Source organism: Canis lupus, chromosome 1, assembly GCF_011100685.1.
Source record: "Canis lupus familiaris isolate Mischka breed German Shepherd chromosome 1, alternate assembly UU_Cfam_GSD_1.0, whole genome shotgun sequence".
NCBI lineage: Eukaryota > Metazoa > Chordata > Mammalia > Carnivora > Canidae > Canis > Canis lupus.
Window position 1 is genome coordinate 104504896 of NC_049222.1, and position 27814 is coordinate 104532709.

Sequence of the window (27814 nt, forward strand, 5' to 3'; positions counted from 1 at the left end):
ATACTTTTCTATTTGTTTAGATATTTGCAAATAGGTAATCTGTGTATTAAACATGAGTCCCACAAGATTGTTGGAAAGTGGTTGTCTATTCCCTTTTGCCTATTATGGTTTATTCTCCATCCTAATTGGTTGAAATGCCCAGCACTACCTTTGGCATTTTAGTTCTGAATTGTGGTAATTAGAGTGGTCTTGCTCCTTCAGGTGTCACCCTGGATGGAGATGGTTGATTGTATTTTGTGTCTTGGTTTTGCTCAGCTTAAGTGGCTGATTCTTCTATGCTTCTCTTGATGGAGAAATTATTTGTGTTGGGAATGGGAATCCCTCTGGGGTGGCTGCCAGGTGGCTGAATTTGTGCCACTTTCTACTGAGATGAAGTAATGTCCTTTGTCTTCAGAATCTCATCTATGGAATGTGTCAAGCCACAATGTGAAGAATTTTAAATTTCTAAGAGAAAGATTTCATCTGTGCCACATATTTACAATCTGTGCTTCTCCTTATGCTCAAGTGTTTTGTGGCCATGCAATATTACAAAAGAAGATCACCTTCCTTTTCGTAGAATCATAACTGAACACCAACTGATTTTGTAACAGGCAGCCTAATGGGTTCTGAGCTAGATCAGAAACATTTCCCATTGCTAGCCAAAAACAACACAAGCACAGAACCAGGACCACAAAGCCTCTGAGATTCTGTAACTTGTTACAATCAGAAGAGGACTAGTCCTTATCAGAAGGAGCTTATGATGAAACTCCATCCAAGTAATAAGAAATTTCTCTGGTATTGTCACATGCTAAGGTATTTAACAAGAGAGATCTTCCCGGCCAGCTACCTTATTTCTCTCACTGGCAAATAAAGCATTATACCCGAGTATAGTAATTATATATTTTCTATCATAGTCTTTGTATTTTTTATTTTTATTTATTTTTTTTATCATAGACTTTTTAAAGCCAACTTTTTTGTTTTTACTTTTTTAAGATTATTTGAGAGAGGCCCTACAAGTGGGGTTAGGGCCAGAGAGAGGATAAATTAAAGAATATTTAACAGAGTCCCCACTAAGTGGTGAGCCTAACTTGGGACTTGAGCCTATGACCCTAAAATCCTTACCTGAGCAGAAATTAAGAGTCAATCACACAACCGAAAGAGCTAACCAGGTGCTACTTAAAGCTAAGTTTTTGATATGCACAGTCCTTTTAAACTAAACTTTCTTTGTTGTTTCATGACAGTTTAATTCTAAATTTTATTTTGTACCTTTATTTTTTGATGTAAAAAGTATTTTCTAAAGATTTTATTTATTTGAGAGAGCGAGCATGAGCAGGGGAGAAGGGCAGAGGGAGAAACTGACTCTGCTGATCATGGAGCCCAATGCTGGACTCTATTCTAGGACTCTGGTATTGTGACCTGAGCTGAGGGCAGACGCTTAACCAGCTGAGCCACTCAGGCACCCTTATTTTATACCTCTAAAATAGAATTGCTTTGGGGTCACCTGGATGGCTCAGTCGCTTAAGCACCTACCTTTGGTTCAGGTCATGATCCCAGGACCCAGGGATCAAGTCCTGCATTGGGCTCCCTGCTCAGTGGGGAGCCTGCTTCTCCCTCTCCTCCTGCCTCTCTGCAATCCTCCTCCCACTTGTGCTCTCTCAAATAAATAAGTAAAATCTTTTACAAAATAAATATAAACAAAATAGAATTGCTTTTGACATGAATTTTTGCTTAATATGTAAGTTGAGATCAAATGGGCTCTTGGGCCCTTGGGCAGGTGCTTTGTGATGGGTCTATATCAGAACAAATGTAAACGGGTTACAAATATTACAATCCTAGAACGCTCCTTGCTATATAAATGCATTACTTCTGCTGCTCTTTAGAATGTAATACGTTAAATTAAGAAAATTGTATATATAGTGTGACATCATTACCTAATAACTTCTTGCATCCCCTTTTTTTTTCTTGCATCCCTTTTTATATCTAATATTAAATATTAGATTGGGCAGTTATACTCTTGCCAATACTATCCAGACTATGTAAATTTATAAAATAAAATTTTGAAATCCTCATTCTTTTATATTCAAACCAAGGACATAAATGCTAGTGTAGGGCTCAGAAGCAAAATATATTTTAATTGATTATTTGAGAAAATGTCAAATCTTTTCCAGAAAAATCTAAGATATAAGATACATAATAATCCTAGCCTGCTGACACTAAGGGAAAAAAAGTACCTTATTCACTCTTTCATCCCGTGATTTGCTGATCCCTACTTACTTCCAAATGATAACACTGTAGTGAGTTATCTATGCTGATACCTCTGAAAGTAAGCCCTGGACCAAAATTTGATTTGTGTTTGTTTGTTTATTTGTTATTTTATTTATTCATGAGAGATAGAGAGAGAGAGAGGCAGAGACACAGGCAGAGGGAGAAGCAGGCTCCATGCAGGGAGCCCGACGTGGAACTGGATCCCGAGTCTCCAGGATCAAGGCCCTGGGCTGAAGGCGGTGCTAAATCGCCGAGCCACCTAGGCTGCCCGTTGTTTTATTTTAATTTTTTTAAAGCTTTTATTATTTGAAAGAGCAGAGTGAGTGGGGAAAGAACGAGAGTAGAGATGTAGGGTCAGAGAGATAAAGAAGCAGGCTTGGCGGGGAGCCTGACTCAGGACTTGATCCCTGGATCCTGGGATCATGACCCGAGCTTAAGGTAGTAGATCCTTAACCAACTGAGCCACCCTGATTTGTGTTTTTAAATCAGCAAGAACGATACATTTGATGGTATGAAATTGGAAGTGTCAAGGGCTTTCTTTAGTGACTGAGCAAAATGGTGTCTCCACTTTTGGTTTATTGTGACCTGTTTTCACTATTTGTGCTTTGTATATATCTAATAGTTTATTGATGTGAAAACCAAATTGTGTGATAAAAATCTCTGAATTTAAGCATATTTGAAATTCTTTTGTTACAAAGAGAACATTTATAGACAATTCAGACTTTCATTGCCTTATTATTTAGAATAGGGTGAATTTGAACAATTCTATAGTTGTGAACTCTTCACAAATAATAGAAATGGTGTAATTTTGTGGCCTAAGTTAAAACTGGAAAAAACAAAATTCATAGACCCATGAGATCATGTTAACAGGTGTCCTTGATAAATTCTGGTGCTGCTTCACCTTATACCCTAAAGATGTAGTTCATCTCAAAACACTTTGAATCAGAAACATATCTTTCTTCTTTATCTGAGAGGTTTTATGAGTTGCATCCTGTACTTTTATCTGTAGGATGTACTTTTACTGTAAGCGAGTGGGGTCACATTGTTATGTCTTGAGCCTAGGCTCCACGTTCCTTATCTGGTATGGTATGGCTGTGCCTGGGGATATATGACCTGTGGTGTGCATTATCTCAGATGAACAGAGAAGATCAATGCTGGCTTCAGAAGATCAATTTTGTGTTGACTCTGTCAGGGATCTTGAATTTCTGTCCCTTTTAAGGTCCTTCTAGCTGGACTAAGAATCCAATTGAAATGAGACAGATGATCAGGAAAAATCAAACTAAATTTTCTAAGTGTAAGGAACCTTCACAGGTAGGGAGATCCCAAAGGCAGTTCAAGCAAAATGAGGTGTATACATCTTCCTGAACTGGAGGAGGAGAATCTGGGATTGTCAAGTGGAGAAATACACTTCATAAGGCAGTGAGATGAAGAGCACATGTTTGGTAATTAGATGTTTGCCATGTCACAGGTGGGCCACACAAAAAAGATTTGTCCCTAGTACTAGCCTATATTCTGTGAAAGACTCCCCAATTTAGACTCTACTACATAGTTAAGGGAGGGTCAACATTTTTGCTTAAGCTGGGGTATTGATTACTTTTAGCCCAAAAGAATATTCATGCTAAAGTGTCCATCATAGGGGCAGCCTACCCTTGGTCCCTACAGAATGTAGCTTTAATGTCTCTATGTAGACCTGTGTGTCATGTTACATAAACTCTCAGATAACCTTGGTTAAAACCTTATTTCTTCCATTTATTGGATGTTTGGCGAAATAGTCTCATAAAAGAAAAAAAATTGGTCTCAAATTATTTTGCTGGATTTTTTGTTTGCATTAACTTATAAAAGATTGTTATAATACTATCTGGTGATTGGTTAATATTTAAAAAGGATTAGTATTGCTATTCTTTGTATTCTGGTAGCACATGAAATTGCCATAAAATTGTTCTGCTGAAACTTATAACACTGGGGAAACCATTTTCTAGAGTTCTACAATGTTCTCTCTTCTCTATTGAGGACAATAGAGGATTGAAAATTAAAGAATCCAACACAACTCCTATTCCTATTTTTAAAATAAATGAGTCTTGTTTATTGTAAGTGACACCTATTCACCTTTTTGGAGCCAAGAAGGAGCCCTGGGATGTGAAGAGAAAGGAGCCTTACATCCAGGTAGGTGGGACTGAGTAAAGCAGATGACAGAGGGGAAGTACAAAAGTCAAGGAGGCGATCACACCTGAAGATGTGATTTGGGACGTACTTCTTGAAATAATTATCTTAAAATATATGTGAATTGTGGTATAATTCATACCAAAATGTTTATTTTATAGAGCAGTGAAACTCAGCATATTTTACAACAATCATGGTCTCTCTTTATATGTTCATTTTTGTTGCTTCTAAAGGATGAATTACAGCCTTGGCATTCTTTGTAAAAGTGGGAATATCTCTTAACAAATTTTCTAATGTCATTTAGAAGCTCATCCATAAAATTTTTATTAGATCATTTTATGATTGACTGTAGTGAATTTTCTGAGCACAATTTATGCCACATAACTTATGCCAGTGCTTCAAGTGCAAGCTTTTCTTGAGTACACAGTCTCAGTTTAAAATTATAGCTATATGGGAGGATCCTTTTGTACTAGCACACCTGTGTTTCATTCAGAATTATTGCACTTAAAATTAAAAAAAAAAAATTTATTTATTCGTGAGAGGCAGAGACATAGAGGGAGAAGCAGGCTTCTCGCAGGGAGCCTGATATAGGTAGGACTCAATCCCTGGACCGGGATCATGTCCTGAGCTGAAGGTAGACACTCAACCGAGCCACTCAGGCATCCTGCAATGAAAATTTCTCATTCTTGTATTGCAATTCAGTAAGAAAGCTTCATTTTTACTGATAGTTTCAACAGCATTAATGAATTGCGCTTTTGGTTTTTATATTTTATAGTTTTGGATAACAATTTTCAACTTAGGAGTTCAAAGACAATGTAGGGTTTAATTGAAATAGGAATCAGCCATATGTCAAATGCCAGTAAAATTATGTGTGTATTTGTTTGTATAAATATTACCCGTACAGTGTTGGTTCATGACTTACCTTGTTTGTTTCTTTTCTTTGTTAGTTGTCAGTGGTTGTTTTATACTGTCTGTTTATCCTGGGTGAACTGTCACATGGAATTAATGTCATCATCTATTTGTGAATAAATTCATATTCTCTTGAGAGAAAAACCTTTTTGAATTAAAAGTAATTCTTTTTTTTTTTTTAATTTATTTTTATTTTATGATAGTCACAGAGAGAGAGAGAGAGGCAGAGACACAGGCAGAGGGAGAAGCAGGCTCCATGCACCGGGAGCCCGATGTGGGGATTCGATCCCGGGTCTCCAGGATCGCGCCCTGGGCCAAAGGCAGGCGTCAAACCGCTGTGCCACCCAGGGATCCCGAATTAAAAGTAATTCTTAAAGCTTATCTTTCTGTTTCAGTTTTAGGTGTCATTATTCTTAATTGTGGTGAAAAATATGCCATGAAATTTACTATTTTAACCACTTTAAAGTGTTAAGTGTGTGAAATTATTGGAATACTGATTTCTAGAATTTTCTCATTCTGCAAAACTTAATATCTCTCAAGTAGCCACTTACACATTTGTCTATTCTAAGACCCTGGTACCTCTCTCTCTTTCTCTTTCTCTTTCTCTTTCTCTTTCTCTTTCTCTTTCTCTTTCTCTTTCTCTTTCTCTTTCTCTTTCTCTTTCTTTCTCTTTCTCCTTCTCCTTCTCTTTCTCTTTCTTTCTCTCTCTTTCTCTCTCTCTCTCTCTCTCTCTCTCTCTCTCTTCCTCCCTCCCTTCCTTCCTTCCTTCCTTCCTTCCTTCCTTCCTTCCCTCCCTCCCTCCCTCCCTCCCTCCCTCCTTCCTTCCTTCGGTTCACGACATATGAATCTCCCTGTGCAAATATGTCTTGCACATCCCATTTTGAATTGTTTTAGGTATTTACTGTCAATTGGTATGGCTAGATCATATGGTAAAATGATTTACAACTCTTTGAGGAACCTCCATTCTGTTTTCCATAATGATTACTTCATTTGCATTTCGTCTAGCAGTGCATAAGGGTTCCAGTCTTTCCTCATTCTCTCCAATACCCACAGGTTTTTAAAAATTCATGTTTAATAGTGGGAGCTGAACAGGTGAGAGGAGATGAGTCAGTCTTTGATATGTATTTCTCCAATGAATAGTGAGCTTGAGCATCTTTTTTTTTAAAGATTATTTATTTATTTATTTATTTATTTATTTATTTATTTATTTATTTATTTATGAGAGACACACACAGAAAGAGAGAGGCAGAGACACAGGCAGAGGGAGAAACAGCCTCCATGAAGGGATCCTGATGTGGAACTCGATCCCGGGTCTCCAGGATCAGGCCCTGCACTGAAGGCAGCACTAAACTGCTGAGCCACCCGGGCTGCCCTTGAGCATCTTTCGTCTGCCTTGCCCATTTGTAATCTGTGTTGGATTGTGCCCATTGAAAACTTTGTCAAAAAAAAAAAAAGAAAAAGAAAAAGAAAACTTTGTCCTGTTCTTAGTCCTGCTAGTTGCTATTTGGTTGTTGCAAAAGTTCTTTCTATATTCTAGATGTTACAGCCTTATGATCTATAAACTCTGTAAAAAATTCCCATGCATTTTTCAGGTTGCCTTTTCACTCCACTGAGTGTTTCCTTAGAATTACTTTCTCTGTGGGTGCCTGGGTGGCTCAGTTGGTTAAACGTCTTAACATAGACGCCACACTATAACAGTGGCTCAGGTGTGATTTCAGTGTCCTGAAATTGAGCTCAGCTTCCAGCTATGCACTCAGCAGGGATCTACTTATCCCTCTCCCTCTGCCCCTTCCCTTGCTCATGCCTTCTCTCTCCTCTCTTTCTCTCTTAAATAAATAAATAAAATCTTTTAAAAAATGACTTTTTCTGATTTCCATATTTGAATATAGTTTCATTTCATTACTCTCAGGGTATTTACTGGTTATTTAATTTCATTTTGACCCATTGATTGTTCAATTGAACATGTTCAATTTCCAGATATTTGTGACATTTCCAATTTCCCATCTGCTATACTTTTATTCCATGGTGGTCAGAAATGATACTTATGACATTAAATTTCTTAAATTTGTTAAGATTTGTTTTGTAGACAATTTGTCTATACTGCAAATGTTCTCTGTGTGATTGAGAAGCTTGTATATTCTGCTCTTTTTGGTGGAGTGTTCTGTAAACGTCCATTGTATTTGATTGACAATAATGTTGTTCAAGTGCTCTCCTTCTCGAGTGTGGTCTCCTTCTCCTCCTTGAATGTGGTCTTTCTGTACAGTTAAATCAAGATATTAATCTCTGCTACTATCACTATGCTAATGATTTCTTGCTTTAATTCTGCCTTTTGTGCTTCGCATATATGGGGTCTCTGTTGTTAGGTGCACACATAATTGTTATAGTATCTGGGTAATTTCATGTATTTATGTATACATATACACTGGTTTTCTGTTTTGAAACTATGAACTTCATACGTATTTGTATAATACTAGTACAGCTATCTATGCCCTCTTTTGGTTTCCATTTGCATGAAATGTGCATTTACATACTTTTACTTGCAACTTACATATGTCCTTAGATTTAAAGTGACTCTCAAATAGACAGGAAATTGTTGCATCTTCTGTTTTATTCATTCAGCCAATTTATGTCTTTTAATGAGGGGAGTTTAAATTTACTTATCAGGGCAGCCCCGGTGGCTCAGCGGTTTAGCGCGGCCTTCAGCCCAGGGTGTGATCCTAGAGACTCGGGATCGAGTCCCAGTCCCACGTCAGGCTCCCTGCATGGAGCCTGCTTCTCCCTCTGCCTGTGTCTCTGCCTCTCTCTCTCTCTCTCTCTCTCTCTTTCTGTGTCTCTCTTGAATAAATAAATGAAATCTTTTTAAAAAAATAAATTTACTGGGATCCCTGGGTGGCGCAGCAGTTTAGTGCCTGCCTTTGGCCCAGGGCGCGATCCTGGAGACCCGGGATCGAATCCCACGTCGGGCTCCCGGTGCATGGAGCCTGCTTCTCCCTCTGCCTGTGTCTCTGCCTCTCTCTCTCTCTCTCTGACTATCATAAATAAATAAAAATTAAAAAAAATTAAAAAAAATTTAGTCATCAAAGTAAAGTATTATTAAGGGAAGTACTACTGCAGCTGTTTTTTCATAGTTTTCTGTTCTTCTTGTGGTTGTTTTATCCCTCTTTCCCTCTTTTTATAATGACATACTTTGATACCGTTCTCACTTCCTTTTTATGTCTTCTGTAGTCCCCCCCCCCCCCCCCCCCCCCCCCCCCCCCCCCCCCGTTAGCATGGGGATTACTTAAAACCTTTCAATGCTGATGGCCCGGGTGGCTCAGCAGTTTAGCGCCGCCTTCCGCCCAGGGCATGATCCTGGAGACCCAGGATCGAGTCCCATGTTGGGCTCCCTGTGTGGAGCCTGCTTCTCCCTTTGCCTGTGTCTCTGCCTCTCTGTGTCTCTCATTAATAAATAAATAAAATATTAAAAAAAAATAGAAACCTCAATGCTGGGGAGCCTGTGTGGCTCAGTTGGTTAAGCATGTGCCTTCAGCTCAGGTCATGATCCCAAGATCCTGGGATCAAGCCCCTTGTTGGTCTTGGGCTCCCTGCTCAGCGGGGAGTCTGCTTCTCCCTTTCTCCAGGCTTGTGTTCTCTTAGGCTCACTCTGTCTCTCAAATAAAAAGATAAAATCTAAACAACAATAAAACCTTCTCAAAGTTGTAACAAGCCATTTTAACCTAATATTGTCAAGAGCATACTCAACTCTACTACATATCCATACCTGTACACACTGTATGTCACTGATAACCCTATATTTAATAATTTTGTCTTTTATGTTGTGTACTTTATAATTTCAATGCATCATTTTTATTTTGTTTTTTTAGAAAGAGAGAAATAGCCAGAGCATGTGTGAGTGGCGGAAGGGAGAGATGGAGAGGGAGAGAGAGAATCTTAAGTAGGTCCTATACCTCAAGGTAGGGCTCGATCTGATGACCATGGGATCTTGACCTGATCCAAAATTAACCAGGTGCCCCTATGTTTTTATTCTTTAAAATAATTATGTTCAATAAGAATATAGCAATCTGTGGTACTTCATCATAATATTTTAGGTTTCCATATTTGTATAAACATTTACATTTATCGGAGAGCTTTATATTTTCATGTGGTTTGAGTTACTGTTTAGAATCTTTCTATTTTAACCAGAAAGACTTTCTTTAAAGTTTCTTGTAGGATAGGCCTAATAGTACACTTCTAGGGGATTTTACTTGGGAATGTCTTTATTTTTCCCATTTTTGTTTTAAGATTTTATTTATTTATTCATGAGAGACAGAGAGAGAGAGAGAGAGGCAGAGACACAGGCAGAGAGAGATACAGGCTCCATACACGGAGCCTGGGTTTCCAGGATCAGGCCCTGAGCTGAAGGCGGTGCTAAACTGCTGAGCCACCAGGCTGCCCCTCTTTTTTTTTTTTTTTTTTTTTGTTTTTTTCTTCTTAAGATTTTATTTATTTATTCATGAGAGGCAGAGACATAGGTAGAGGGAGAAGCAGTCTCCATGCAGGGAACCCAGTGTGGGACTTGATCCTGGTACCCCGGGATCATGCCTAGAGCTGAAGGCAAATGCTCAACTGCTGAGCCACCCAGATGTTCCTAGGTTTCCATTTCTGAAGGACATTTATTCCAGATACAATGTTTCTGGTTGATTTTTTTTTTTTTTTTTCCAGTAAAGATAGCCCCTGCATTTCTTTGTGTGAAGTTCTGCTGAAAGACCATTTATATTCTTAGAGGAGGTCTTTTACACAGGAGGAATTACTTTTTTCATGCTACTTCAAAGCTGTGTTCATTTGTGATTTTTGGTAAATTGATTATAATGTATTGATGTGTTTATTTCTTGACCTCTATCCTCCTCAGAATTCACTGAGCTTCTTGAACATGTCTTCATAAGTCCTTTAGACCCGGTCCTTTTTCATGTATTTTTTGCTCTCCTCAGTGGATAATTTAAAATGAGGAAGCTTTAGCTTGTCTAGGTCTTCCTTCTGCTTGATCAAGTCAGTTGCTGACCCTTTAGAGTACTTTAAAATACACTTTGTATTTTTCAGCTCCTAATTTCTGTTCAATTGTTTTTTATACTTTCTGTCTCTTGGGATTTTTATTTTGATCATACATACTTTATTGGATATCATTTAGTTACCTGTTTTCTCTTGCTTCAGGTATATCTTTATGTTAGTTTGTATCCTTTGTCAGGTAATTTATAGTTCTTTATTAATTTAGGGCCAGTTTTGGAATTTTCTTTTGTTCCTCTAATTGGAACACATTTTTCTGTTCACTCATATGCCTTGTGATCTTTTGGTGATGTTTGGGAATTTGAAAACCAGTCCTGAACTCAGGATTTATGCACTTGCTTTTATGGAGAACACAAATAACAGCTATCTGTGCTATAATTGTGGGGTCTATCAAACATTCTTAGGGGTGTGTTATGTGTGAGTATTTCTACTTTCACAGTTAAATTATTGCTGCTTGTTTCGTGTTAATTGAGGAATACTCAAATAGCACTAATGATATATTCTTCTCAATGTTCTTCACCCCTGCAGTCTCTAGTTTTTGAGCAAGTACTTACCTCTTCTGTGAGTCATCACCACAATGCGTCAAGTAGGTGTTCCCATTCCCTCAGCCCTTCATGTCATGCATCAAAGAAAGAAGTCCCCAGGAAGATCAAAGAAGCCAAATTACTGCCCACAAAGTTCCCTCATATCTTTCTCTCCTGAGCAGAGTCAAGTTTTCTCACTGTCTTACCACGGAGTGACAGATAGGATGAGCAACTATTGTGGGCAAGGTAACAAACTTTCCTTCTTTGTTCAGTCTGGCTCTTCTTCATTTGTGTTTACATGAGGGTACTGTGTTCTCCCACCTGGAGCACTCAAAAAGGCAATTTGGATAGTTTGTGTTTTCATGGAGCAGCTTCCTCTTTCTGTATCATCCCAATGTCCTATGATGGATATTAATTTTGTACATTAGCATTTTATAGTATATACATGCAGGTGTAGCATGTGGGATAATTTATGTGGTATGTCTTCTCATGACATGAGATTTTTCACAAAAACAGGCAGAAAAGATTGATTTCATAACATGCTATTGAGAAGGTATGGAAATGGTGGTTTTGAAATCACAATTAATGAAAGACTGAGAAGTGGGCAACCTGGGTGGTTCAGTGGTTTAGCACCGCCTTTGGCCCAGGGAGTGATCCTGGAGACCTGGAATCGAGTCCCGCATCCAGTTCCCTGCGTGGGGCTTGCTTCTCCCTCTGCCTGTGTCTCTGCCTCTCTTTGTTTCTCATGAATTAAAAAAAAAAAAAAAAAAAAAAAGACTGAGAAGGTGATAGCAGGAAGTAAAGGGCAGAAAGTATGTTAATTATGGATGTAAACAAACTGGGACGATTACCCTTCATTAAATCCAAGTCTTAAGTATAATGAATTTCAGAATTCCTTTCCTGAGGGTTCATGATTCTTCTACTGAGAAATAATCTCTACTGTTCCAGAGTCCCTAATTTTTTTTTAAATTTTTTATTTATTTATGATAGTCACACAGAGAGAGAGACAGAGAGAGAGAGAGAGGCAGAGACATAGGCAGAGGGAGAAGCAGGCTCCATCCCGGGAGCCTGACGGATTCGATCCCGGGTCTCCAAGATCACGCCCTGGTCCAAAGGCAGGCGCTAAACTGCTGCGCCACCCAGGGATCCCCAGAGTCCCTAATTTTAATAAATATTAGAGTGTCTTTATTCAATCATCACCTTTCAATAAGTTACCACATAACATAATTTGGAGCAACATTTTATGTGTAATGAACTTTGGATGGCATTTTGTTGAAGACTTGATCTTCAGTATTATGGAGTTATAATGGAGAGAGAACTTATAAATATGAAAAATCTGGAAATAAAAATTAACAAGGGTAAATCGTAATAAACTTTAAAAACCAGTTTCCAGGGATGCCTGGGTGGCTCAATGGTCATGGATTGAGTTCCATATCAGGCTTCCCACAGGGAGCCTGCTTTTCCTCAGCCTATGTCTTTGCCTCTCTTTACGTCTCTCATGAATAAATAAAATCTTAAGGAAAAAAAAATTTTGAAGAACTAGTTTCCAGATACCATTATAAAAGAAACACATGGCTCAGTGGTTGAGTGTCTGACTTAAGCTCAAAAAAACGTTGGAAAGTTTTATCAAAGCTTTATTGACCTTTTTATATTTCATTGTATCCTTCCTTTTTTTTTTTTTTAAGATTTTATTTCTTTATTCATCAGAGAGAGAGAGAGAGGCAGAGACACAGGCAGAGGGAGAAGCAGGCTCCAGGCAGGGACCCCGACATGGGACTCGATCCCGGGATTCCACGATCACGCCCTGGGCCGAAGGCAGGTGCTAAACAGCTGAGCCACCCGAGCTGCCCTCATTGTATCCTTCCTGAAGAGATTTACCAATGTAGTTAATATGTCAAAGATTTAAAGCAGTCTTCAAAACTCACTCAACCCCAGAAACTTCATACTGAGAAGAAACCTTACCATATGTAAGGAATATGGGAAAGCCTTTACCCAGCATTCAAGCCTTCCTGGATATCAGAGAATACCTCTTGGGGATATACCTTAACAATGAAAAAAATGTGGCAAAGCCCTTTACCAGCACACAGGTCTTTCTAATAAACTCAGAGAATATGTGCTGGGATGAAGTCTTACAAATGTAAACAAAATTTCACAAAAATTTGTGAAGCTTTTGAGCATTGCTCAAAACTTCGTTTATATCAGAGTATACGTATCTAGGAGAAACCCAGCCCCTGCAGTGTTCCAGAGTGAACTGTACTTCTGAATACAATGGGATTGCATCACAAATACTCCCTCTTCCCAGTAGCATTAAGCTTCAAATGATTTGAGATTATTTTTCCCAAACTTATATGTTGCATATTTTCATCCTTTTTATAACTATTAGGACATTATGATGGTTATATTGTACATGACATAGAAGTATTGTGCCTGGTTGGTAGTTAAGTCTTCAACTGTTTGTTTCAGCTCAGGTCCTGACTCAGGTTCCCGAGATCAAGCCCCATGTCACAGTCTGCACTTAGTGCCAAGTCTGCTTGAGATTCTCTCTCTCTCTCTCTCCTTCAGTCTGCCCTTCCTGCTTGTGGTCTCTCTCTTTCAAATAAATAATGAAATGAATATTTAAAAATATATTAAAAATGTAGCTTTCCTGCTTTTGGTACTGCTGGAATACCTTGGACTCTGATATCACCAGGCTGCCTGCAGGTGGTATGAACTGATACTAGCTTCTGCTAGCAAATGCATTAAATAACAGCCCTCAAAGCCACAGGCTAGTGTAAATTGCTGATGTGAACAACAGTTGCCATTCCACAGTATATTTCACTTGTACACCCTGTCCAGAGGACCCCCCACAGAGGTTACCATACTCCATTCATTTTGGTTTGACTTGTGCATTCTATAACTTGACTCTAGAACTGCAAGGCTCTCCAACCATGGACCCTAATAAAGGCATCTGCCCCAGTTCTGCCACACAGCCTGCCCTCCTTGAATTCATCTTGTACTTTTCAAGACCTATTGTGTACATCCTCTAGGATCTATGAGTGATGAACTTGTGTATTTCAGTTTCCTCGGTGTTTTTCTATTGAACCTTGGCTTACTACACAATTCCCCGGGGCTCTACTTAAAAAATGCTAATGTAGGGAAGCATTGGTGGTGGTGAGTGGCTGCCTTTGGCTCAGGGGGTGATCCTGGAGATCCAGGATTGAGTCTCACATTGGGCTTCCTGCTTGGAGCCTGCTTCTCCCTCTGCCTATGTCTCTGCCTCTCTCTCTTTCTCTCTGTGTGTGTCTCTCGTGAATAATTAAATAAAATCTTAAAATGCTAATGTAACAAAGTCACTAGTAATATACTTATAGGCGATACCTGCAGAATTGTAAATTACTATTTATAAAGTTTTATTCTATAATATTCTTTGTCTTTTTTCTGCGTGTACTGAACAAAAGATTCCCATGGTTTTGGTATGCATGGAATGCAAATTATAAATAAACAAAGCTTAAGATATAATTTAGCTGTAAGAGAACTAGGAAAAAGTTTGTGTGTGTGTGTACCAAATTTTAACTTAGTATTATTCTGCAGTTGACCAGAAACCTTACTGAAAGCATAAACAGTTTGATTAACATAAATTTGTAATATTGGAAACTACAACTGTCATCAGAAACAGGAGGGGTTGTTGAATACTCATAATCTGTATTTTGACCAAGGATCGTATGGTGATTTTCCAGTAGTTTGTTTAGACTATGTTTGAACTTAACTATTAAACTGAATTTTTTTCTTATGTGTTAACACTGATGTGTACTGAAGAAATGTTATTCTTGCACTATCTCTAACCTACTCCACATTAAACAAAGTTGTAGGTTAAGAGACTATAGGGACCCCTGGGTGGCTCAGTGGTTTAGCATCTGTCTTTGTCTCACGGGATCCAGCCAGTCCCACATCGAGCTCCCTGTGGGAAGCCTGCTTCTCCCTCTGTCTGTGTCTCTGCCTCTCTACCTGTGTCTCTCATGAATAAAAAATCTTAAAAATACTAAAATAAATAAAAATAAAGAGACTGAAACTACAAAGTATTGTTGAATCTTGAACAGCATGGGATTGAACTGTGCATGTCCACCTACATTTATGTATTTTTTATAGTACATTACTGTAAGTGTATTTTCTTTTTATTTTTTAAAATATTTAATTTATTCACAAGAGACAGGCAAAGGGAGAAGCAAGCTCCCTGCGGGGTGCCGGATGTGAGACTCAGGATCATGCCCTAAGCAGAAAGCAGACGTTTAACCACTGAGCCACCCAGGCATCCTGAGGCAGTGTAAATCTGATAGGACTCAGGGAATTTGTTTTAGAACCACTCCTTTTTTAGTCAGGGAAGGCCAACCTCTTCTAGGAGCTTTTCTCTTCATCTCACTGACCAGAACGTTGTCAGAGACCACTCTAAGTAACAACATACCTATAACCCAGGTAGACGTGTAAGTTTGTTGGGAATGGCCAGTGTTAACCTGAATGGTTTGAAGACATTTGACACAAAGGACATTATGCTTTGCACTAGAATTAGATGCTATGAAAAGGCCCTGAAATTTAGAGTGTGCCTACTCAGATTTACAAGAATTTTATCATATATGGAAACTAAGTGCTAATTCTTTATAGCTGGGCATGAAGAGCTTTTTAAGTCTGCATTTATTTATGCTCTCATAGTAAAAATCATTAAATGCAGATTCGAGGTGAGGATTCTATATTCAAATCCATTATAAATTATCATATCTTGTCTGGCTGTATGTGTTTCATATCTTGTTTGATGAAATATTTGAATACATTCCAATTCACTCTAAATTGGATTATTTTGATGAAAGAATGTGATGGGAAGTCTATTTATGGGTGATGCCAGGAAGCTGGGGATGGAGGACATTAAGGGAAGTGACATATTGGAAGAGGAGGAAGCCAAGACTGTTATGGTCCTATTTATGAATATGGAAAATGTGTATGTTGTAGGTGTGTGATATAAGTAACATCACCACAGAGAATATCTGAATGACTATTTGCATAATTTGGGGATGATCTGTGACTTAGTAACTACAGAGGCTATCAATTTATCTTGCATCAGAACCACCTGGTATACTTGTAAAATCTCACATTTCTAGGCATCATCCCATGTTATCATTTCAATAGTTCTGGGCTAGTCTGTAGCCCCTCTGTTTCCTGTTCTCAAAATTCTCAGGTGATGCCACTGGGCCTGTTTTGGGAACCTGCTTTGAAAATGAATATCTATGAATATCTATGGGCATCCTTATGGTTGACATGTTCAATGAAGATATTAGCCCAAATGAAGTTATTAGCCCATGAAAAATGCAGACAATGCATAAAGGACTATGAATTGTTTTAAGTGGACTGTGGTCCTGGTTCTCCAGATGTGAAATTGCACTCATGCTGTGCTTCGGTTTTAACCCTGGAAGGTGGACCTGTGTACCTGGTCCTCAGTAGTCAATTAAATACCCCTTCAGGCTTTATGTGTGTGTCCAGGACTGGACCTTATACTCTTAAGTCTTTAGACCTTAGAGGCTGTTCTGTGTAGAGACTTCTAGATGAAGCATTGATTGTCAAACATAGGAGAGAATCCAAGAACAGTTCTTTTTCTGGAAGGTCATTGGAATTCCTCCTGTTGCTGCAGGTTCCCAGGTACCTCGGTACCTGACTCTACCAATTCTGACTCTACCAATATTTAGATGATCGTTAATCCTTTTTTTAAAAAAATAAATATTTTGGTCAGTTATAAAAACAAAACAAAACCTGTTGTTTCTTTTCTATGAAGGATAAAACCAGTTCTTACCTAATGTGTTTCTCTGCTCTGTATCCCTCTTACTATGCGGAGCACTTTACTTCTGATGCTTCTGGTCACAAGTATGGGTTGGGGGTGCTTTCCCCTCCAAAAATAGCAAGTCTCCAATACCACCTGGATGTCTTATAATTTATTTTATTGTGAACACTATTTACCCAGAGATATTTTCAGATACCACAGATATGGGTTAAATCCCACAAGACTGGCCTCTCCCTCTGTTGCTCACTACCTTACATATTTTTAGACACTTCACAAGCTCATTCTGTTACCCATATTTGTGAATGATTAGGTATAGTTTAGAGATTCTAATAATGTCTTCTTTGGATTCAATTAGTTTGCTAGAATGGCTTGCAAACCTTGGGGAAACACTTATGTTTACTAGCTTATTAGAGGCTATCACAGAAGTGCCTGGGTGACACAGTTGGTTAAGCCTCTGAATCTTAGTTTCAGCTCAGATTGTGATCGCAGGTTCCTGAGATTGAGCCTTTATGGGGCTCTGCATTCAGCACAGTCTGCTTGAGTTTTTCTCTCCTCCCTCTTCCTCTTCCCATCATGTGCTTGCTTACACTCTCAATCTCTCGCTCTCAAATAAATAAATAAATAAATAAATAAATAAATAAATAAATAAATATTAAAAGTAAAAAAATAAAGGCTATGATAAAGTATACAGATGAACAGCCAGATGAAGAAATACATAGTATGAATTCTGGGAAGGTCCCATGATTGGGAGTTTTTGTCCCCATGGTGTTCTCGTGTGTCATCTTCCCTGTGTGGATGTGTTCACCAGCCTGGAATCTCTCCCAACTCTATACTACTGGGATTTTATGGAGCCTTCATGTACACATGAGTAGTCCTAACCCCAATTGCAGCCCTTCTCCTTTCTCTGGATTAAGGAGGGTGGGGAGATGAAGCTGAATGTTCTAAGCTTCGGATTATGGCTTGGTCTTTCTGGTGGCCAGTCCCCATCCAGAAGCCTTCCCCCTCCCAGAGTCACTTCTTTAAAACAAAAATTTGCTTCTGCTGTAAGTTTTTGGAGCTTTCTGCCAAATATATATGTATTCTATTATTTGACATCAGTAAGAAAGTAATAATATTAGTCCAAATGCATAAAATTATGAACATTAAAATAATGACTATAAAGCATTAATAACTGGAATGTACATTGTAATCACTATACGATGACTTTAGACTTTGATGAATATTGTAGATGTCATTTTTCATGAAAAAAAAAACCAGTCCATAACTCCTGTTTTCATGCTATTTGCTCTATTTTTGAATTAACTATTGAACCATGGAAAATGGCAGCTGAGTATTTCACACTGGGTATGATCTTCCTGGTCCAGATTTTCCCTGGAAATCTACTGGAGTTCTACATCTTATGTCATCATTATTTCCCGTTACTGCAGTGGAACTAAGGGCGTGTTTGAGAAGTTTTCCTCAGTCATCTGAATGTACTCAAGTGTTGGTTATTCCTTGTAGTGTTATCTCAGACACCTTGGTAGCTTTTGGCTTGAAACATCATCTCAAAAAAAAAAAAAAAAAAAAAAAAACATCATCTCCATGATTTTGGATGCAGACTCATTTTCTAGTTTCACAGAGAGTCCAGAATTGTGTCCATTGGCAATTCTGGCCCCTTAAGTGTCTTCCAGGCCATCATCATCAGTTCTAGGATCTCCAGGTGACAGGCAAAGCATTAAGTTATGGTTCCACATTCCATTAGTCTTTCCAGTATCCTCTGCTGGATCCTACAGGAGCTGTAAATATCACAGTTGCTATGTATGTGTGTGACAAGATCAATAAATACATCACAAACACTGTAAATATTGGAACCTCTTCTGCTGTATTTTGTGGTAAACACATAGATTTGCTGTGTATGCAGCATCCAGAGGTACCCCAGATGTTTTGTGTGTAGGACTTATTCTGGTTGTCATTCTGTGCACTTACAAGCAGTGGGGGGCCAACACCTTCATAGGAACAGTATCTCACCTAGATCTTCCCTTGAGATAACAGCTACTAACTCAAACATTCTTGTCCTAGGGAGCACCTTTGTAACTTTTTATACCCTCTCTGCCATCATTGTAATTATTCTCTTTCATTAGACTACCTGGTAGCAAGTGAACAACTTGGCCTTTATCATTTATGTTTCCCATCTGTCAGCCCCTTTATTCTCTTGGGTGATGACCACTGTGTCCTAGGTCCTTCTATCCTGGAGGAATTACAGAACTTCCTCATCTCATGAGAAAAATGTAGTCTGTTTTTCTCCATATCAGTCATTTATATGTTCACACCTCACAGAGTGTTATGTACAATTACAGGTCAGCCACATTGTAGGTAAAATTGTGAATAACATAGGGAATCTATTTCAGTAATTATAAATTATAGCTGTACAATGAATCCTTTTCTAATTATCCACAGAATTATGTTGTGTTAATGGTCCCAGTAGATAAGGTCAGAGTCCAATCAGTAATGAAACAGTTTCTCCTAAAGTAGAGATATACAAGTTACACTTGAATGTATATCTTTCAATATAAGATATATTTCTCTAATATATACCTGGGCGTGCGGTTTTGAAGACCGTTACACAAAGATTATTAACATTTTTGATGGTCCTTCAACAAACTGGCACTCCTGTTGGTCAGTGCCAAATCTCTACATCAAGCACAAGTGGAGCTTTCATGTACACATGAGTAGCTTCAAGCACAAGTGTTAAAACCTGCCACACTAGGTCCTGCCCTCATGCAACCTCAGGAGGGGAGAAAATCCGTTAGCAGTTCATGGTTAAGACCCACAAGATCCCTAGAATCATGAACAAAACTACAGCTATCTTTAATATATGCTTAACTGAAATAGAGGCTTCTTACTCAAATGCCCTGCTTAGGGACAAGAATCATCACACCTGCGTCAGAGGATACTGCTCCACCAGGACAGGTCTGTGCCCTATGTGATGGTCCAGACTAAGATAAGGTTTCCACTACCTACATCCCTATGGGAGCATCAGGTCAGTCTCACTGGGACACACTCTCCAATATCAGGGACTCTGGGATATATGGGGATGTCCTGTGTAAACTGTAGAATTTGAATCTGTTTCCATCTCAGAAGTAGAAGTGAGTCATCCAGGATCTTCTCCTACTTCCATAGAAGTCTCTTGTGGTACCCAGATGAAAGTCCCTTTGTTCCTCACTGTACTAAAGAACACTGAGCAAGTGTAGAGATGCAAACAGATAGAAACTGATTATTTCCATGGCAATTGGTTATTAGAAAAACAGACGAAGAATCATGATCCATAATATCTAGAAATTTTTAGGTTAGAACCAATGGATACATGGTTGAATTCAGGATTGTGGAGTCAATTTGAGGAAGAGGTGGTACACATGGGATTTTGTTTCAGTGTACCACCTCACCAGAACGTGAGTTCTGGTGTCACCTGCGATGAGTCCTCCCTGGACCAAAGACTTTTTAGTAGCTGTAGCATTTATTTTGCATTCTTGTTAAAATTAAAAAGTTTTCGGGACGATTGGGTGGTTCAGTGGTTGAGTGTCTGCCTTTGGCTCAGGGCATGATTCCAGAACCCTGGGATCGAGTCCCGTGTCAGGCTCCCTACATGGAGCCTGCTTCTCCCTCTGCCTATGTCTCTTCCTCTCTCTCTCTCTCTCTCTCTCATGAATAAATAAATCTTAAAAAAAAAAAAAGTTTTCTAATTGTCCTAGAAAATGTCAAGCATTTATGTTAACTTGCTTTTTCTTTTATTTTCTAAACTAGGAAAGAGACAAAATTGATTAAAATAATGTGAACTCAGTGTATTGAATTTCTTTGAGCAGGCTTAGGAATGACAGAGCTGGAAGTAGAGTCAGGGATATCAGGGCCTACAACCAGCTTCCTCCCTAGGCCAAACCAGATCCACCCCCCTTCTGAGGCTGTGTGCAGCTCTGGCCTGGCCTGGCTCTGGATCTCCTCCACTCTCAGGACAGATTAGAGGAGATCCGATTCTGAGTGGCTCTTCCTTTCATCTCTCCAGGGCTGGTGCTCACAATTACCAAAACCCAGAATCCAATGAATGGGCAAAGGACCCTATATTTTCGTGCCTTCATTTCTGTTTTTTTTTTTTTTTTCATTTCTGTTTTTATCATTACGTTGTGTGCTTCACCAGCCTTCCACCCAGAATCCTGTTTTCTATTCCTGCAGATTCAATAGTTCAGTAGTTGTTAAGTAACAAAACATAAATATATGTATACGTTATGACGTGATTAAAACAATCTAGCTAATTAACATGCCCATGCCCTCATAGTGTTAGAAGTTTTTATTTCTGATTTTTAAATTAATTTTTGTTGAGAACATTGACGATATACTCTCTTAGCAAATATCAAGTGTAATAGACCTAGAATAATGTGCAGTCACCACGCTGTACTTCAGATCTCCAGAATTTATTCCTCCTTCATAAATGAGATTTTGCACCATTTGACCAACGCCTCCCACTTTGCACTCTGCCATGTCCTAGCATCACAATTCTATTCTGCTTTTAGAAGCTCAACTTTATTAGACTAGAGATAAAATTGAGATAAAACAGTATTTGCAATTTTGTGTGGCTTATTCCATTTATCCTCCAGGCTCATCAACTTTGTCCAAAATGGACTAATGTCTTCTTTCTTCCGTTTCTTCTTTTTGAAAGACTGAATGGTGCACATATATGTATTATATTCTATGATATATGTATTTTATATCTTGATATTACATAATCCATATATGTCATATTTTCCTTAACCACTCCTCATAGAAAGCAGGAAAACAACAGGAAGATGACACTCCCTGTTTGCTAAAATAACTAAATTTAAGAAAAAAAGAAAATTTTAGGAACACCTGGGTGGCTCAGTGGTTGAGCATCTGCCTTAGGCTCAGGGAGTGATCCCAGTCCAGGGATCCAGTCCCACATCGGGCTCCCTGTGAGGAGCCTGCTTCTCTCTGCCTATGTCTCTGCCTCTCTCTGTGTCTCTCATGAATAAATAAATAAAATGTTTTAAAAAATTTTATTAACACTAATGTGTAGGAATTAAAATAGTCCTACATTGCTGATGAGTATGAATAAAGTATAGGAAAACTGGCATTTACTTTATAAAGTGAAACATTTTCTATCCTGTTAAAAAAATATAAACAAAAGAATGAAAACTCTAATCTCTTCCTTTCTGTATTTTTCCATTCATCCATATTGCACTCCTATAGTTTACAAACATTTTGGGGAGGGGGCTGTACGGTACAGTATACTTTATCCATGGTACATGATAAAGTAGAGTTCCCTCAGCCCCTCTTCTTCTTCAGTGGGTCTGGGATGGTAACTGGGAGTCAGAAGATTCTCTGTGTTGGGGGATGACTCAGTGCAAGGACTCCCCAGCAGCTGAGGGCTTCTCTCTTCCTCTTGCTCTTTTTCAGGTTGGTGGTCCAGGGGGTTCTTAGTCCTTGGAGGCCATACAGACCATAAGGTTTGGCTACAGGTGCTGTAGCCAAATTCATTGTTATACCATGAAATGAGCTTGACAGGGTGGTCATTGAGAGCAATGCCAACCCCAGCATTGAAGGTAGAAGAGTGGGTGTCCCTGTGAAAGTCTCAGGAGACAAGTTGGTCCTCAGTGTAGCTGGGAATGCCCTTGAGCTGGCCATCTGATGTCTGCTTCACTACCTTCTTGATGTCATCATATTTGGAAGCTTTCTCCAGGCAGCAGGTCAGATCCATGACTGAACATTGGGGTTGGAGGACACAGAAGGCCATGCCAATGAACTTTCCACTCAGCCTCAGCTCAGGGATGTCCTTGCACTGCTGGTAGAAGTAGGAGTAATGTACTGGGCAAACCCTCAGCCATCATATCAGTTTCCCTAAGAAGTCATCCATGGTCATCTGAGTAGCAGTGATGGCATACATAGCCTGTGGTCATGAGTCCCTCCATGATGCCAGAGTTTTCATGGATGACCTTGGCCAGAGGGTCCAAACAGCTTGTGGTACAGGAGACATTGCTGAGAATCTTGAGGGAGTTGTCATATTTCTCATGTTTCATGCCTGTCACACGTGAGGGCATCAGCAGAAGGGGCAGAGATGAAGACCCACTTTGGCTCACCATTCATGTATGCCCCAGCCATCTCCATGATGATGAACACCCCAGTGGATTCTACAACATGCTTAGTAGCAGCATCACCCAATTTGATATTGGTGGAATCACACTACTGGAAGATGGAGATGGGGTTTCCATTGATAATAAGTTTCTCATTCTCAGCCTTGACTATGCTATGAAATTGGCCATGGATGGAATCATACTGAAACATGTAGACTATGTAGTTGAGGTCAATAAATGGGTTATTGGTGGCCACAATATCCATTTTGCCAGAGTTAAAAGCAGCCCTAGTGACCAGGTGCTCAATTGGTCAAATCTGTTTACTCCACCCTTCACCATTGTGTCTTGGGGGCACAGCTGGCACTACCAGAAGACATGGCTGTCTATTGATTGAGGAGGAGTGGAGAGCCACAAACATTTATTTTTAATTGATAGGGAAACAGGAGGCAAGGCAGATAGGTGGGGCCCAGTATGTACATCTTTATGGTTATTATAGGACACCTAGAGCTCAGCTCGCAGGATGTTATGGGGATTAAATTACATCATATATATGAGGTCTTCATAACTTCCATGTGAACAGAGAGCACTCAATATTGCAGTAATCAATGTACACATGTCATTTTCCACATAGAGACTTGCTCAGACATTAATGTATTCACTAGCCTTTCTGCAAATTTTAAAGTGCTATGAAAACATGTGGTCACAAAAAAAAAAAAAAAAGGAAAGCATGTGGTCCTTCAAGATGATTATGGTGATCTTTGCTGGGAACCCACAGTAAACTCAAAACAGAGAAAAGTAAATAGTAGACTCTTTCTTGGGAACTCACCTGGAGTTGTTGGGTTGACATAAGATGGTGGATGTGGAGGGCTCAAGTGTGTTGTGACTGCATTCTCTAGTGTCTAGTTTAGTGTCACTAAATGTGGAGCAACATCAGCACTAACAAGGAACCTGTGAAAGATGCCAATTATCTGATCCCATTCCAAGCCTACAGAATCACCATTTCTTCAATGGGACCTAGAATACAAAGTGATTTCTATGCATATTGAAGCTTGAAAGCACATCATTGCTTATTAGCGTGGGTTTACAGTAAAGATGCCACAGTGAGTTTTAAGAACCACCCTCACCTGGGCCCTCTGCCAGAGTCTATTATAAGAGCAGCAGTGCTGCTTTAACTGTGTGCTCCAGGTGATTTTCAGATAGGCCAGAGTGAAGCACAGGATTCACAGACATACTTGTGAGAGCTGAGCCCAGCTTTCAGTTGAAGAGAAAACTATCAGACGGTTTGGACTTGGAAGGGGCAGGTCAGTGCAGCCCAGGTTCCTCATGCTGTGGCAGGATTTGTGGCTGTCTGTGGGAAGGGAGGGCATCTGATACCAGGAAGGAGAAACTCACATGTAAGTGTCCACAGAGGAGTTCCTTTTTTCTGAATCTTTCTTGTGACAAAGGAGAGGGCATCTTTTTGTGCATTTCAAGATCCTTCTGCCTCTGAGCTAGCTGATAACAGCAGGTGAAGAGGCCTTGCTGAGTGAGGCCTTTGGAAGCTTACATGTGTGATTTCTTTACATAATATCACCTGAGAAAGAAACCTAGAAGGGAAAGGAGAGGAAGAAATGACTCTCAGGTAAATTTTGTCTTGACTGAGCTCAGGGATGGTGTCTTCATTTTTTACTGAAAGGCCATCTATTTAGAACTTGCAGATTATTACTTCTCTATCTCTGGTGGTTCTGCCTAGTAAACTTGTTTTAGACTACTATTTATTATTTTAAGAATAGTAAAAAAAAAAAAAAAAAAGCCCTTTAGGATGTTCCTCTCTTACATCCCTGGGGCTGTGTCTCCATTTTCTCCAGCCAGGCTTTCTATGCAGCATGAAGAATTCCTACCTTGAAACCTGCAACTATTGAAAATATTTCCTTTGCTAGATCAACAAGGGGATGTGTTGATACCCATGATTCTCACCTGGGGATGGGTTGGGTTTCAGGACCCCAATGAAGGAGGGGAATACATGATATTTAGATTCTGTCTGGGTGTGGTCTGAGTTTATGGAAACTAGATGAACATGAACAAACAAACCAGATGGCTTATGTGCCCAGAATAAGTCAAAGTTCTGAAAAAGAGGGGCACCAGGGTGGCTCAGTGGTTGAGCATCTGCCTTTGGCTCGGCATGATCCCAGAGTCCCGAATTGGGCTCCCTGCATGGAGCCTGCTTCTGTCTCTGTCTATGTCTCTGCCTCTCTCTCTGTGTCTCTCATGAATAAATAAATAAAATCTTAAAAATAAAAAAGTTCTGAAAAAGCCTTGCTGTCTAGACTGCTTTAATGAAAGACTTAATGTTTGAAATACATTAAAGATTACAGGACATGGGAGCAATCTGTGGCTTGAAATTTCATAAAGCTGTATATTTTTATGATTGGTATCATCAGATGATTTGTTTTGTGAATTTTATCCCAACAATGAGGAGTCCTACATGCTTCAGGTCATTGATACCAATTTGTCTTGTTGCATCTGATGTTATCTTTGTTCATTTGGTTCAGGGTTTTTCTGCCAGATTCCTGTGGAAAATGAAAGCTCTCATCTTTCTTTACTGGAGATCCTGGCCTTTGCAAATAAATGTTCTAAATGGTCTTTGGTTTAATGAGTTTCCATTTTATTCTGTACACGGTCACAGATATTCTCTCCTTTATTAGTTTTTTTTATTTTCAGCAAAAGAAAAGTACCATGTAATTACTGTATATTCAATTGTCTTGAAATTCTATAGTGTAACTCAGCACCAATGACAAATGACATTATTTTAAGGAACTAATCATGCATTTGTTGGTGTAAGGAAGGAAGCAGTCATGATGCTTTATCTTGACTTTATCCTTGTCTTTCCCTAAGGTTATCTGTAACTTCACTTTACATTAGTGATAATTCTAGAAACTAAGTGGCATAGAATATTGTTGCCCACATCTTAAAATCAGATATCTGTTTCTTATTTCTGATTCAGTAGTACTTGGAAATAGAGTTTAGGAGCTGAATATTGAAAATGCTTCCTAAGTATTCTAATGAGGCCATCAGAAAACAGCATTTTGAGAAATAATTTTCTATATTCTTCTGTAATATGCTCTCTTCTTTACTGAGCATAGTATTGGATTTTAAACTGTAAATTCTCCAGCAAGAGTCATGTTTCTTTTTTCTTGTCCATAGATCTTGCTGTCTCTAGTTTGAATCTGGTCAACCTCGTTGGAAAAGTAAAGAGCCCTGGCACATGAAGAGAAAGGAGATCATAGTCGCACACCCAGGTAGGTGGGAATGAATGAAGCAGATGACACAGGTGAAGGCCAAAAGTCAAAGGAGAAAATTTGATTTTAAAATGTGGTTTTACGAAGTTCTACTTGAATGTAAAGATTCTGGAAGCCTAGGTTTAATTCTCTGTGGTCACAGATGGACATTTCCTGTCTCACTCTTCACATGCTCCTACATCCTCTAAGGACTAACCTTCTTTCTGTTCTAGAGTCTTCTTTGGCATTCACAGTAAAATCTAAAAGCCTCCCATGGCCAGTAAGAGTCTATGATCCTATTAATGTTCCAATGCTTTTGGGGACATGAGAAAAATCTGTACACATAAGGAGTTTCAAAGTGGAGGCCCCAGTGTGATTTACTCCTTTCCCATTTTGGGGTGCACTTATCTTTTGGAGACACACACAAAACCTGGTACATCAAGATTGTGGGCTAGACTGACCTTCCCCTACCAAATCTTAGGCAAAGTAGCCTTCCCCATGGAGGCTTTCCCATTGAACAGACTCTGGGCTCCATCCTCAGAAATGTACCCGGGAGCCTTAGTGTTTACTTTGGCCTCACAGTGTAATAATTTACTTCGTTAAGATCTAATTGGTGCTAGGCCCCATCAAGGGATCTTTGTGGTTAGCATACTGGACATGATAGTTTTAAAACCTACACTGGAGATCGCAACACGAATCGGTAGCTGAGAACTAATTTTCAAACATCATTAAAACTTCATGTATAATCAGGGGATCCCTGGGTGGCTCAGTGGTTTAGTGCCTGTCTTCAGCCCAGGGTATGATCCTGAAGACTCGGATCGAGTCCCACATCGGGCTCCCTGCATGGAGCCTACTTCTCCCTCTGCCTGTGTCTTTGCCTCTCTCTCTCTCTCTCTCTCTCTCATTCTCTCTCTCTCTCTCTCTCTCATAAATAAATAAAATCTAAAAAAAAAAAAAACTTCATGTATATACAAACTATGTGAGGTTCCCATTAAGGACAGATTCTGGGGGCCCTGTGGTCTGATATCTTGGTTCCCTAGGTGTGGATAAAGCCCATTAATGTGTATTTATAACAGCCATTGAGGTCACCATCTTCAGACTTCATTTCCAGTAGCATTAAGGTAGAGAAAGCAGAAGAGCCCCCGAGTCCCTTATACAAAACTGTCCATTCTCAACATTAATGCCGTCAATCCCACTGATAAGTAGTAACAGCTTCTAGAAAGATGATCTCTGCTCATCCCCTGCAATATACAAAGGGACTAGATAAGGCAGTGGTATCTGAGCAAAGCTGCTTGGGATAAATAATATGCACTCATTCCTGAAAGAAAGGTTTATTGAGCATCTACTACATGTTCCAGGTATATGTGGATGCATTGGATATGTGTCCAGGACACTGTGGTGGGAATCTTACATACAATATGCATGTTAATCATTCTAAAGCCCTGGGAATTGGGTACTATAGGCTCATTTTCTCCTGGATGATTTGGGTGCTGGGTGTGCCTCCTTGGGAGTAAAGATTCCTTCTCTTATTTTTCATGATTACTAATCTTAAAAATAATGTTGGATGTGATGTCACAAATATAGAGAGAAGACTGGGAGTAAGTGTGGATTAGAGGCTCTGAGGATAATTTGATGGACCATCATTTGCATTTATGTATTTGTTAATTTTAATTAACTGTGGACTGTCCATGGACATCTCAAGAATGGAAAGCAGTATGGTATGTGTTACCTTGGAAGCACTGGTTTGACCAGAAATACAAAACT

The 27814-nt window shown here is 39.2% G+C and overlaps 1 protein-coding gene and 1 pseudogene across 4 annotated transcripts in view; one reads left to right on the forward strand and one right to left on the reverse strand.

Moving 5' to 3' along the window:
* LOC119870917 (zinc finger protein 678-like) overlaps positions 1 to 27814 on the forward strand; it is a 129150-nt gene that overhangs the window by 53135 nt on the left and 48201 nt on the right. For 2 of the 4 annotated variants that reach the window (XM_038527918.1, XM_038527914.1), the window contains exon 2: positions 25977 to 26071. The gene's annotated coding sequence lies outside the window, so the exon portion shown is untranslated. Of the gene's footprint in view, positions 1 to 9888; positions 11124 to 25976; positions 26072 to 27814 lie in introns of those variants that run through there. The other 2 variants (XM_038527919.1, XM_038527915.1) reach the window with 2 other exon arrangements.
* On the reverse strand, positions 22547 to 23132 carry LOC119870291 (annotated as a pseudogene).